Consider the following 14,568-nt stretch of genomic DNA (forward strand, 5'->3'; position numbering starts at 1 on the left):
TCCACCTCGAGTTTTCTAGGATTCTACCACCTGGTGACCTTGTGTAAATGTCCATTTCTTTGGGTTTTGGTTGTGTCATGTGATAGAAGCCGGATATAAGAATCTCCAAGGGCCATTTTAGCTTTGAGATTTTATGATTCTTAGATGGAAGAGAGAATGGCAATACCATAACATTAGATGTGAGAGAAAGCAACGGAGAGAAAGGGAAAGAAATGAGGGAGCAAGGAGATAGGAAATAGAAAATGTCTTTAGGCAACCACAAGAGAAGTGTTACAGAAAATGGAAGGGTAGACAAAGTGGGGAGGTGAGGATAAAACAAAAATAAGTTCAAGACCACTTTCATGCTAATGAAATGATTAGTTAACTGATAACAATTAGTTCCTATTTATTCAGTACCTACCTTACTGTAGATACATTTTTGTTCAATACCCACAGCTTTCTGAGGTGATATGAATATATCCGCTTTACAGAAAAAGAAACCAAGGTTCAGAGAGGTTAAGAAACTGGTCCAAGTTCACACTGCTTATAATTAATTATACCAGGACTGAATCTAAGAACCCAAGCCAGCCTTTCCACTATGTTATGCTGCCTCCTAAGCCATTCTCCCAGTAGGTTAGCAAGAGATCTAGCGCTTGCTTCTGCTTTAGTTTGTCAAGTATAATTCAAGTAGAGGATCTCTGAAAAATCCATGAGGGGAGCAACTTCATCCATCAGCAGTTGTGAATGTGGAAGGGAAGAATCAAGGGGGATACGCCCTAAATCACTGACAACAAGTATCACATTTCAGGACGAATCCCACTGGGAGGGACAGGCACTCACTTAGACATCTGGAGAGCAGGGTCTAGACTCCTACCACAAATTTCTCCCATGGCTCTGCACCGGGCCCTACCTGCACTACCTACCTCCAATGACTGCAGAAAACCTGGGTGCACATGTGCCAGTAAGCAAGGGGCAGCTCTGTCCCAGGCACTTCCTGGTAGTAAGTGAGGGGAAGGGAGAGATCAGAGCTGTTTCATTGGAGCACCTCAACATCCTGCAGGCTGCGGTCACCGAGTCATTGCTTCAGGAAAGTCAGGTTCAGCTTTAAGAAAATAGGAGATTTAGGGGCGCCTGGGTGGCGCAGTCAGTTAAGCGTCCGACTTCAGCCAGGTCACGATCTCGCGGTCCGTGAGTTCGAGCCCCGCGTCAGGCTCTGGGCTGATGGCTCAGAGCCTGGAGCCTGTTTCCGATTCTGTGTCTCCCTCTCTCTCTGCCCCTCCCCCATTCATGCTCTGTCTCTCTCTGTCCCAAAAAAAATAAATAAACGTTGGAAAAAAAAAAAAAAAGAAAAAGAAAATAGGAGATTTAAAAAAAATTCTCTCTCAGCAAAGACAAACTGGTATGTGAATGGTATTGCTAAAGTCTTTTTCATTTTGTGCAAGACTCAAGCCTGGCTTCTGTTAAATAGAAAGCTCCCGAGTACATTTGAAAGATGATTAGATTTACAAAAGTTCCATTTGTCCACAACCTTTCACACAGCCTTGCAATAACAAAGGAGAGTTACACAGGTCTGAGTCCATGTGATTTGGGGAAACGAGTAAAGCAAGAAGCAAGGCATGCAAATTTGTGCAGCCACGAGGCTAAGACCCAGAAAGAAAGCAGATGGGACTGAAAAGGAATCTTGCAGCCGGAAAAAGGCTTTAGTATGAACTGTAGCCGTGAACCACCACTGGCCCCACCCTGGTTCCCCATTGACACAACCCTACAGGTTCTGACTGCTCCTCACCTTCCATTCCCTTGATATTAGGAAGCATAAGAAACGTTCAGAGGAATTTCATCCACCTGGGGGACAATGCTTTACAGTTGATAGATTCTTTTTTTACCCCATCTGAAAGGTTAGAACTAAACATCTTTCTTATTCACTGTTCCTAGATAAAGTGCCTTTTAAAAGGTATTCACCATTGTCATTTCCACCTGTGCTTTCACTCACACACACAATGAAAATAAAGTAATGCTGAGAATGACTGATTCTCCTCTTTTTAATGATGAATTCTACCGATTTTTCGTCCTTTGGAGAAGTTTTTTCATATTCATTTTCTTTGCCTCGCTGAGTTTTTCTCCCCTTCTTCCATCCAATCTTTGATTTCTTTCTCTCCCATTATCTGAAACTTCTACAGAGCTCTAGAAGGACAAGGGCTGCTCCCCCAGCCCTAACCACTACCCATAAACCAACACAAATGCTAGCTGCCAACAATATGAAAATGGAAACACTTTATTCCATCTATTAAAGCATCAGCATGCCCATCAGGGACTCTTTATCAAAAACAATCCAAAGGCAGGTAAGTTGCACATGAACAAATAACTTTGCCTAAAGAGGAAATGGCATCCATAATGATTGATGCTAAACCAAAATGTGTTAAGGAGATGGTGTTGGAGGGCTACCTGAATAATGTAATAATGTAGAGGTCACCACGTGGTCACTCATTCAGTTAACATCTTAAAGCACTGACTGTGTGCAGGGGCACTGGGCTAGGAAATTAGAGCTTGAGGGAAATAACACACAGCCCCTCGAACGGAGGAACTCATAGCTTTAGTAGTGGGAGACCAAAGTCCAGGTAACAACTAGATGTAAATGAAGTTTCTCTTTCTTCCCTCTGCTTCTTGAGTTTATACAGACAAACGCACCGAGGATTGTCCCACAAGTTTTCCAGAGGGAATGGAAACCCACTCAACAGAAAGAAAAGTCTCAAGTCCAATTTCACATTCCATGTCAGGATCAATCTAACCCAAGCAAATATCACTTTAGGTAGGGCACGCTGGTACCACAGTAACCCACCTGACAATGGTTCATTCATTTAGGAAACAGGTATTAGCACCTACTATGTACTAGACACAGTGCTAGGTGCTGGGTGAAGGATGCAAAAATGAATCAACGAGGGTTTCATTCCTTAAGGCACTTAACAGTTTCCCATAAATGAGCCAGAAAAAAACAGACGGCAATCCAAAGCCCTGTGTTTATTACTTTTCACTTAAATTGATTCCCTTTGTTCACCAAACACTGATTGTGTTCACACTGTGCACATCGCGTATGTGAAACTAAATCATGCCCAGGTTTCTCCTTAAAGACCTCAAAGAAATATGCGCACAAAAGGTACTGAGCATGGAGAACAGCTCAGGGAAGGCTACAGGGGAGTTGGCATGTGAGTTGAGTTTTGAAAGGTGAGTTAGAATTAGCCAGGAAGAGGACTCTAGAGAGAGGGAGCCACAAGTGTAACAACAGAGCTGTAAGAGAGTAGGGTGGGATCCATAAGGGAGACCATTTAAATGGTTCTCTGAAGGAGAGGCAGGGAAATGATGCTGAAATGGTGGGGGGACTAAATGAACAGCTACACCCCACACCAAGGAAAAATGGGATCCAAGTGCCCAGTGATCCTCTTTAGTGTTCATTAGTAAATACTAATCCCATGAAAGTGAGGTGAGTGAGAATCTATACCTTTACTCAAACTGTTGGTATGTGAAAGCAGTGGTTAGGTGAGACAGGTAAGCATAGTTGTGGAAATAGAAACACATCCTCATTTGCTGCAGACATTAAGGATTTCCATGCAGGCAAGAGAAGGTTTCTGGAAAGCAAGCAGTGATTACAGTTGATGAGAGATCTGCATCGTAGCCTGTGCCTGGTCTGCAGGCTGTGACCTGTGTTTAGGGACAAGAAATAGAGTTGTCTTAGCTCATCCAGCTGTCTGATGGTAGAACAGCTGTTTCTATTAAGGAGCCTAGTGATAACTTGCCAAGTGCCTCAGTGACATGGTTCATGACCTGGCCACATAGCCACAGCACCTGTCACGACAGGTTTTGAGACAAGAAGGGTTTGAATGTCAAGGGAAGCAGGCAATGAGGGGATGTTCCAGGGGACAAATTAGCATAACATTGTGCATAAGAGATGTAAAAGGTCTAGCTGCTGAAACCAGACCGATCCCCAACAACCTGCCTGGGCATTGGGAGCATTGGTTACATTGTTTCCATTTTTATTGCTTGTTGTGATGCAAAGGCAGGATTCCTGCACCTGGGAGAAGTCACAGGCTGTACCAGGACTCAGGGCCTCATAAGAAAGGAAAATACACAAGGGCCCTGTCCCTGAATAAGATACAGGAGATGGTTAACAGGCAACGAAGTGAGACTTGAGTCACTGGGAACAGAGCACAGGTCCAGGCACGACGTCAATTAGATTTACTGCGACAAATAATTAAACTGAAAGGACATGGAAAGCTACTGAGCTGGGGGACAGGAATGATCCCAGATTCCAGGGTCAAGGAGATTTAGCTTCAGGAGCTAGAGGGCTAAGCAGCAAAAGCCAAGAAGTGCACTGTAGCTGCACCTGATGTAAAGCTAAGAAAAGTAACCACACTTTCTTCTTCAGACATAGCTTTCTATTTTTGTGTTTCTGTTACCCACCAATGCCACTTTCTGCCCTGCTGGGTTTTTTTTCTGGAGGTAAAGGAGTTAATGGACTTGTTTCTTCCTCCTAATCTCAACTTTTGCCAAGTTTTGCAAATAGCTAAGTCTAAAAACAGTCCATTCTGGCACTGTGTGTGTGTGTGTGTGTGTGTGTGTGTGTGTGTGTGTGTGTTTATGCTGAAACTGAATTTGAGTCTAGGTCATTGTAATACCCCAAAGCAATAAGAACACAATAATTGCTACCATTTACTGAGCACCCACTATGGGCACTGTGATGAACTCTTGAATCTCGAATCCTTATAGTTTCAGAGGATAGGATTTCATTTCTTTTATAGGGCTAATGCTGAGACTTCCCAGTGCTTCCAAGAACGGAGCTTATGATAGCAACTAATCTATGAAGAATATATCATCACATCTCCCTGTAAAGAGCAATGTCTATAAAAGTAATGCCCACACTTAGACAACTAGGCAGAGCACTCCATCTAAAATGGCTAAGTCAGCCAACCAACTGATCTGACTGATTTTGTCCAGGGAACTGACTAGTTGATTGACTGGCGTGTCAGAATAACACAGTTACTTCGGCATCATGTTGCTACTGTTTTGCAATGTGCCTCTCCTGGTGAAATGAAGTGAAAAGCTAAGAAATTACTATAAATATTTCCTGTTTCAAAAATGCCAGCCTAGATTGTTAAAACCTCAAAAACTGCCATAAGCCAAGCTGTATGACTTGGACTGACGAAAGGAAGCAATGGACAGACAGATCCTTATACTAGAATGCATTAGGCAGATTCTTCCCTCTGGTTTTGCCTTCGTCCAGCTAAATCTCAACTCACGCTACTTCTTCGAATCATCTAACAACTTTGTTTTTAAGTTTTTATTCAAATTCCAGTTAGTTAATATACAGTGTAATATTAGTTTCAGGTATACAACAGTGATTCACTTTCGTACAATATCCAGTGCTCATCACAACAAGTGCGCTCCTTAATCCCTTCATCTACAAAGCTTTTATTTCTTAATCTTTTTAATGTTTATTTAATTTAGAGAGAGAGAGACAGAGTGTGAGTGGCAGGGGGAAGGGGGGAGACAGAGAGAGAGAGAGAGAAAGAGAGAAAGAGAGAAAGAGAGAAAGAGAGAAAGAGAGAGAGAGAGAGAGAGAGAACTCGAAGGGGGCTCCAGGCTCTGCACTGTCAGCACAGAGCCCGATATGGGGCTCAAACTCACAAACTGTAAGATCATGACCTGAGCTGAAGTCAAACACTCAACCAACTGAGCCACCCAGGTGCCCCCATCTATAAAGCTTTTAAAATTGATGGAGGGAGGCCCCAGAGATTAAACTGATCAAACTGGTCTGGGATGGATCCTGGACAATAGTACACATTTTTAGTTTCCCAGGTGATAATAACATATAGCCCTTATTTAGAACCCTGGATTTTAGTCATATGACCCCTTTGGGCCTCAGTTTCTTGTTTATTTAATGAGGATGTTGGACCAAGTGATATCTGGGCCTTGTATAGTTTTAAGATTCCCTGTTAATCTTGGTCTCATCCCCTGCTGGCAGGCGGCTCTGAAAAGACCACTTTTTCTTTGCATAATTCAATTATCAAATGCCGCCAAGACGGCTGACCTACCACAAAGGGTTGGCATGTGGGTTAATGAGATCATATTTGCAAAGTGTTTGGGGCTCTTGGGAAGGAATCTCTAATATATGCAGCTAAAGAATGATTACAGCAACATTAATGTCATTTTTTTTAAGGAAGAGTAAACCACAGTTCACAACCCTGCATCTGCCATAATTAGACTATCTTGCCTGGATGGAGAGTGGCAAAGTGGAAAGCAGATTAAAGCAGGTCTGCTCTTGTTAAGACTGGATGCCAGGTCAAGTCTCCGTGAGATATGTCTATGCAATCACAATTGAAATGGACTGGTCTTTAATCTATGTAGAATCCTCTGGTGCTCCAGCACGTATCAGTAGACTCCTTTGTGGCCCAAGTCTTTGTAGACCTATTTCCATATAATAGGGACAAAAGATGAATCTTTTGGGTCTTTTCCAAGAGAAAAGAATCATCAGTGGGACTCAGTTTTTAAGATGTTCCTATCTGTGCTATTTCTGATACACTGAAATTGGAACCTATGAAATAATCTTTCTTTAAGAACTGACACATTAGACCCACCCAAACACAGGCTATAGGAACATGAATGGATTGCAAAGACCCTAAAGACCAAGAAAAGTGAATGTGTACCTGGCTGCACTGCTTACAACATCCATAACCTGGGTAAGTCTTTTCCTTTCCTCTATCTTATTTTCTTCTATTAGATAACACATGAAAAGTACCTAGCAAAATGTCTAGGATAGCTCAATAAATAAATATTTAGTTTCCAATCTCTGTACTGCACATGGGGAACCATTTGGTTGATACCATCAGACTTGATATCAGTAATTTACAAGTAAAGTCACTCTGCCAAGATGGCACCGAAGGCCGCTAGTAAGCCAGATCTTTTGTTTTTCATGGCCCATCTGTAATCTCATTCATTCATTCATTTACTTATATTCAACTTGTTTTTATGTTTTTCCCAATGTAGACCCAGAGACAGACTCTGTCATTAATGATCAATCAATAATTGAAATTCTAGGGAATATGAGAATTTCAGAATTCTCTCCAAACAATCAGGGTGATTCAGAGGCACCAAGTGATGTGAAAACCAGTATTTAGTGTTATATGTTTAAGAATCACCAATTACGATCATAACATAAGCTGATGAAATAAAAATTAACTTGGGATCTTGAGAAAAGTTAGGTTCATGTATAGGTTTTAAAATTCCACCTCAAACACCAACAGGTTTTCTCTGGAACTTGGAAAAAATGATTCTACAATTCTTATGTTAAACAGTTTAAAATGATTTTAAACCTTTTTTTCAAAAAAAGAGAATCAATGGAGAGATGGGAGATTCTATTATCATACATTAAGGTATTTTATCAAGTTTCAATTTTTAAAAAGTGTGGTGTTGACACAAAAAATATCAGTGGAACTGAATGGAGATTCCAGGAACAGACTCAGGTCTACAAAAGAATTTAATGCATGACAAATGGAGCATCTCAGTTGAGTTGGAAGGGTAGGATTAGCCAATAAATACTGCTAGAGCCACTGATTAGCTATCTGGGGAAAAGTTCGTTTAGAGCCTCAATTCGAATCATCTACCTCAATAAAAGGTAGATAGAATAAAGTAAAATAACTATATAAAAAAACACACTAGTTCATAATAATGAAACTCAATGGAAATACAAAATAGTATTCTATGCATCTCTAAATAAGAGAGGACTTTCTAAGATTACAAGTACTAAAAAAATTAAAAGAAAAGGGGAAAAGATCTGACTACATGAAATTTTAAGACTGCATAAAAATTATTTAAAAGTCTTTTAAACTAGGAAAAATGTAAAATGCACATGGGTTGCTGCTCCTGATATCACCCAAATAATTTAGAAAAACACTATCAGTAGGTAAAAAAGGCTGTGGACGTTAACTGAAAATTCACACACATACATACTGCTAACAAACATGAAAAATTGTTCAAACTCACTAGTAAGCAAAAAATTGAATTTTAAAAGAAGATAGCATTTTTTTCTTTACCTATTAGATTGAAATATATTTTTTTAAACTAGCATTCAGTTCTGACAAGTGTTCAGTGAGATAAGCATTCTTATGCACTGCTAGTGGGAGTATAAATTGTTCTAGCAGAGCATTTTCAAAAATTCTCTGAAGGCAAATATAGATAGTCTTTACAATGCGCCTACCTTTTGACCCATTAATTTAACTTACTGAAACCTATCCCAAGAAAATGATCTGATATACACATAAAAGCTTTTTGCATAAGGATCTTCATTGCCCCAATCTTTTCAGGAAAAACCAAACAAATCAGAACAACTAGGAGGCAAACTAACTGCCTGAAATAAATAATGATAAAGTAAATCATGGGTATCCACAAGATACATTATTTTTATGTCACCTCTAAAAAAGATGTTTATTAAGAGTTTATGTAATGTTTATGTAATGGAATATCTTCAAAATATTACATGTAATATATTTTCAACTGTTTAAAACTCACAAAGTAAAGACTTACAGGATATATTTAATTGTTAAAAGTACAATTGACTCCTGAATAACACTGATTTGAACTGTACGGGTCCCGTTATATGCATATATTTTCAAAAAATATATTGGAATAATATATTTTCAATAAATATATTTTTTTGGAGATTCATAACCATCTGAAGAAACACAAATGAACTGCATAGCATAGAAATACCAAAAAAGTTAAGTTATAGATGATTGTAAGAATACAGGAAATAATACACATAAAATGCGAAATATGTATTAATGATTGTTTATGTTACCTGTAAAGCTTCTAGTCATCAGTAGGCTATCGGTAGTTAGTTTTGGGGGAAACAAAAGTTATATGTGGATTTTCAACAAAGCAGGAGGCAGAAGTGGTCCTGACCCCCACATTATTCAAGGGTCAACTGAAGTTATTTTTGGTAAGGAGAATTATGGACATTTATTTCATTCTGTATTATTTCAATTATCAAAAGTCAATTTATTGTTTTTATAATTAAAATTTTAATAATTATTTCATATACTAAGATATGATTAAAATAATAATTTCATAAACAGAAGAGATGTAAATTCCAATTATTACTGTGCAACACAAGAAAAATTAAATTGGGTCTTCAAGCTCAGTCTACCTTTTTTCTACCCTTCTCATCCTTCCTCATCTCTGTGAAGCCCACACACAGCCTTAAAGGAGGAATAAAAGAATCACTTGTTGCATGTCTGATTCTTCTCTTTTTTCCTGGAAGCCAAATGGGAAGACTTCCTCTAAACAGGAGACCTAAGGTACTATGCAGGAAGAAAAATAGATAAATGATTCACAAAGCCTCTTTCCGCTGGGGAAGAGCTCCTGGAATGACCAGCAATTTTGTGATAAAGCGTCCAGTCTCCACAACTGTCTTCCTAATAAGCCAGAAGTGCATTTACTGTAGCCTGGCGGGTGATGATCAGCAAAACTTACAAAAAAATACAGCACGAATTTTCTCCAAATGTTAGCAACCAATTTCACTCTGGGAGGTAAAATTACTGGAACTGATAAGCCAATATTAAGGAACTAAAAAAGCTCCTTAAATATTCCAAAGACCAATTCGAGCCATCGTACCCACATCTGAACAAACGGGAAGATGGCAATCTGAAAATTATAATAAGAATGAATTGATTTTGTACCTCTTCCCTAGTTTCATTATGATCTCTGACAGCAGAATGGATTCATTTTATGTCATTTTCTCCTAGGCTTCATAGAATATTTTCTTTCAGGCCCTGAGAGATGAGCAGAAAGCACAGATGGCCCCGTCTGCTTAAACCCAGCAGAGACTGCGAACGACTTTGGAGTTGTTTAAAGTTGTTCCTTTTCTCCAAGCAACCTGGCTATTCAGCAGCTGTTCAGTGTAAGGCTCTGAAAGATGCAGGTGGAGATGAAACTACCTTAAAGGAAATTTGGGGCTGGTGAGGGGCGGTGTGGAAACAGACCGCAATGAATGTCAGAGGGGAGGAAAGGGTGATTGAGCTGTCTTTTAATAAGTTTTTTTTAATGTAAAAGAATAAATATAAAGAATGTAAAACAAATAAAATCCTATTTTTTTGATTTTAGGAGATATACATGGGGTCATGATGTTTACAACTTACTATCAAATGGTTCAATGACAACAAAAACAAAACTATATATACAGATATATACACACTTATGAATATATGTACATAATTGAAAAATGTAACAGAAGTGTATATGGAGATTCAGAATACCATCCTAGCAACTTTTCTTTTAGATTTGAATAAATGTAAAAATTTAAAAATTATTTGTTCAGTAATTTCTTTTAATAATCCTGTCTCCATATTTGGGTATACACTCTATATTCTTTTTTTTTTTTTTTCAACGTTTATTTATTTTTGGGACAGAGAGAGACAGAGCATGAACGGGCGAGGGGCAGAGAGAGAGGGAGACACAGAATCGGAAACAGGCTCCAGGCTCTGAGCCATCAGCCCAGAGCCCGACGCGGGGCTCAAATTCACGGACCGCGAGATCGTGACCTGGCTGAAGTCGGACGCTTAACCGACTGCGCCACCCAGGCGCCCCTACACTCTATATTCTAACCAGTCCAGATAACCCTGTATTTATTGAGCATATTTTCTACTTTCCAACCTCCTTTCCTTTGTTCATGCTCTTCCCCTCTGCCAAAAATGATCTTCTTCTGCCACTATTCACTAATCTTTCAGATAATTTTTTTCAAATGCTTATCTTTGAAGCATCCTCTGATCTCTGCCCCTACATTCTCAATAATATTTGATTTCTTGCCTTTGAATCTCTCTTAAGACTCAGTTGATTAGAGTAGTCACCCAGGCTATGAGATCCCAGAACACCCTCTCCTTCCCCATCAAATCACTAATTACTCCTTACTACCATTGCTTGTTTAACTGTCTCTCTCCCTTTCTGGACTGTCTCTCCCTCCGGACTGTCCTCGCCTGAAGGCAGGGGTCATGTCTATCTCATTCATCACTGTAGTCCAAATTCCTGGGACAGCGCTTGGCAGAGAAGTGCTCACCAAATATTCATTGAATGAATGAACAACCTATGTACTGACTAGTTATTTGTCTACTCTTAAATTTTTTTTTTTGGTTCATCTATTACATGCTACTTGCTTTCCATGATTTCCTCTCATTTTAGTATCTACCCTCCTTTCAGGAACAATGTAGAAAAGGCTATTTGGAATAAATGTGAAAATGAGCATGCCATATAGCATATATTGCCTCAAAATACCTCTCACAGAAATCCTGCATATCCCTGACCTTATGTATATCCAATCCACTACCTATTGCCACATAACAAACTACCCCAAAACTTACTGTATTACAACAATGACCATTTTTTTCTGTCTCATCACTTTGGTCATGAATTCAGGCAGGCTGATTCTTCTATTCCACAAATTGTTAACAGATGTCACTAAGTGGTTTTCAGCTGGGAGAAGGGCTGGTCTGGAGGACCCAAGACAGTTGGCCTCACATGTTCTGTGCCTCAGCAGGGAGAGCCGATAGGCTGGGCTCAACTGGAATTGTTGATCAGAGTACCTACAAGAAGCCTCACCAGTGCTACAGTCAGACTTCTGACATGAGAGCGCAGGGATCCTGGAGACAGTGAGAGCTAGCTGGAAGCTGGAGAGATTCTTTTTTTTTTTTTTTAAATAAATTACTTAATTTATTTAAACTAAACAACAAAAACAATCCATCCATTTCTCCCACTCTCCACCTTCTGCCACTGCCAATCACCAATCTATTGTCTCTAGTTAGTAGTTACTACATTTATATATTAAATCTTCTTAAGATCAAGGACTCTTTCTTATTCATGTCCATATCCATGCACAAAGTAGGTGCCCAACTTGTTGAATTAAATTTGAACACAGCAATGGAGGAGTGTTTCACTTTTACCAAAGGACCAGACTTACTTATTCATGCAGTCACTGGCTCAAGAGTTTAGGTCAAGTAAGGTTTCAGCCCTGGCCATCTAGGGGTTGGAAGGAAAGGCAAAAATGAATGGGTAGGACCATCTGCAGAAGACAGTGCCGTGATGAGCTTCGAATCTCTCTGGCAAGTAAGCAAGTCTTACAGGTAGGGAAAGCTGCCTGAGGGTTAACAACCAGGTATCTTAAGAGTGAGCACTGCATGGGTGTTGCCATCAAATACTGATCAGGAATGGTGAAGGTGAGCAGACCGGTTTCCCACACCTACCAGTATCCTTTACTATAAAATCAGTATTCAAGCTCAGAAGTCTAAACCCAAAAGGAGAATAATGGCCACCACTTTGGTAATTACAAAATGGCCAAATATTCCCTTTCTGTGTGCATGTATAAAATTATTTTGGGTGCTTTATTATTAAATCAGTACCTTCACCAGCTTCCCTTCATTTTGGGACAGCCAAGTGCTCTCAGCCATAGGTTTACTTACAGGGGCAGGATTATCCACATAAGTACCATTAAAAGGAAATCTAAGGAATTAGAATTCTTTTCTATTGCATCTGGAAAACGTGGAAAGAGAGTTATTGGTCAGAATTCATACATGACATACAGAGATTCTGTGTTGGATAGAGAATATGCAGGGTTTAGTATTCCCATCACAAATGACAAAATTCTCTGCTCCCAGTATCACAAAGTTACTATCACATGCATTTCAGGAATGGTGAAGCTCTTGAGAAGTACAGGTGAGAACCATGTTCTATAAATTGCCACCACATGTAAAGACTGCCATGCCTCTATAAATATCCAAATGAAGGATGATAACAATGCAAACAACTCCACTCATTCCTCAAACCCCATTTAGGTAGAGGGGCTTATCCCCCCACCCCCCAAACACACCTGAGGAGAATGTGCACAGAAAGCTTGGTTCTAGAGACAGAAGGATATTGACCTTTCAACAGAGTTTTCCTGGAAGAAAAGAAAAAGAGGAAGAACATGGGGAGGCCACCTGGTGTAGTGGCTGGAGCACCGTGTTCAGTCAGCAGCCTTGATTCTAGTCCTTTGATACTGCCTTTGAGCTCAGTATCCATGAGAACTTGGAGTAAGTCATTGAGCCCTTCTGAGTTTCAGTTTTACCACCTTCAAAATGGGACTATAAAGACTTTCTTCACCTACCTCACAGAGCTACTGTAAGGAAACAGTGAGATGAGGGGATGTTAAAACGTCTGAAATCTGACCATTTTTGATGTGACTTTTCTCACCAGCCACATTACAACAAAACCAACAAAGTTTCCATAGCATCTTCTCTATACTATTTGTTTCTCTTCACTTGTCTTTCAACTAAAGAAGAAACATGTTCAGAAACTTCTTTTCTAATTAAAAACATTTTTTTAAATTTTTTGGGAGAGGTGGGAGAGAGAGAGAGAGAGAGAGAGAGAGACTGCAAGTGGGGAAGGGGCAGAGAGAGGGAGAGGAGGAAAGAGGGAGAGAGGGAGAGGGAGGGAGGGAGGGAGAAAGAGAGAGAGAGAGAGAGAGAGTTCAAAGCAGTCTCTATGCTCAGCGTGGAGTCTGACACAGGGCTTAATCCACAACCATGAGATCATGACTTGAGCCAAAATCAGGAGTTGGACACTTAACAGACTGAGTCACCCAGGTGCCCCTAAATTAAAAACATTTAAAAAATCTTCTGAATGATCCACTGAGATCCAGCCAAGGCAGTAAGGAGGATATTTGAGTTGTTCTCAATGGATAGGAATATAGGGAAGAGATGAGTTGGGAAGAATGACCATGCATCACTTTAAGAATCTTAGTATTTTTCTTAAAAGATAGAGAATAGTTGGCCAGACTGAAAAAAAAGGAGGGGGGGAGAGAGAGAGATAAAAATTCATTATAAAAGAAGACCTCAAAATGACAAAGAACATATTATTGTACTGTCATCAACAAATTCCATTTGACTGAACAAGAAATGCAAAAGTGGGCCCCAAAAAGGCATGATGCGACAGGTGTGGCTAGGGCCAGCCGGCATATAATATATTCATCTATTCAGTCAGCACACCTGTGTTCACCATGTTCTCTGTGCCAGGCATGTGCATCATTAGGGTGCAGAAGAGGATAAGGACCTTGCCTCCAGATAGGGGAAGTGAATATGCAAAGTAACAACTGTATTTTCTGTGGTGGGTTCAATACTCTGAGAATGCTGGCAGCCCAGAATGAGGATGCCCACAGGGCTCAGAAGTGAGGGGTGGAGAGGAACACGGAAGGGACAGATCCCTCAGAGGAAGGGACACCTGAACGGAGTCTAAAAGGGTGAGAGGTAGGGCACGGCTTTCACGGCTAAGAGATACCAGAATCAACTTCTCAGAGAAGAAAGACTCAGGTTTAGCTATTACCATGTTGTCTGAAGGAAAGGCCTCGATTCAGTCAGCCCTTAGCCTCCATCTGGGCAGACCGATAAACCTTGCGTGTATCTTCACCATTCTCAGCATTTCCTGAGGCTCAGGAAGCAAAGCTGAGCAATTCATTCATTTAATTTATTTGTTATTTATATCTGCCTTCTATAAAAGCAATCCAACATGGTTTCATAAACG

The 14,568-nt window shown here is 40.0% G+C and overlaps 1 protein-coding gene and 1 long non-coding RNA gene across 2 annotated transcripts in view; one reads left to right on the top strand and one right to left on the bottom strand.

The window, feature by feature from the left end:
• Window positions 1-14,568, bottom strand: part of ALK (ALK receptor tyrosine kinase) — a 684,520-nt gene that overhangs the window by 549,629 nt on the left and 120,323 nt on the right. The gene's annotated exons all lie outside the window — the stretch shown is intronic.
• LOC147582321 (uncharacterized) lies at window positions 6,411-10,333 on the top strand. The gene is made up of 3 exons (XR_015248693.1): window positions 6,411-6,707; window positions 9,795-9,925; window positions 10,129-10,333. It is a non-coding gene; the product is annotated as an uncharacterized LOC147582321 (long non-coding RNA).

Source organism: Puma concolor, chromosome A3 (assembly GCF_028749965.1).
Source record: "Puma concolor isolate L17-30 chromosome A3, mPumCon1.1.hap2, whole genome shotgun sequence".
NCBI classification, from domain to species: domain Eukaryota; kingdom Metazoa; phylum Chordata; class Mammalia; order Carnivora; family Felidae; genus Puma; species Puma concolor.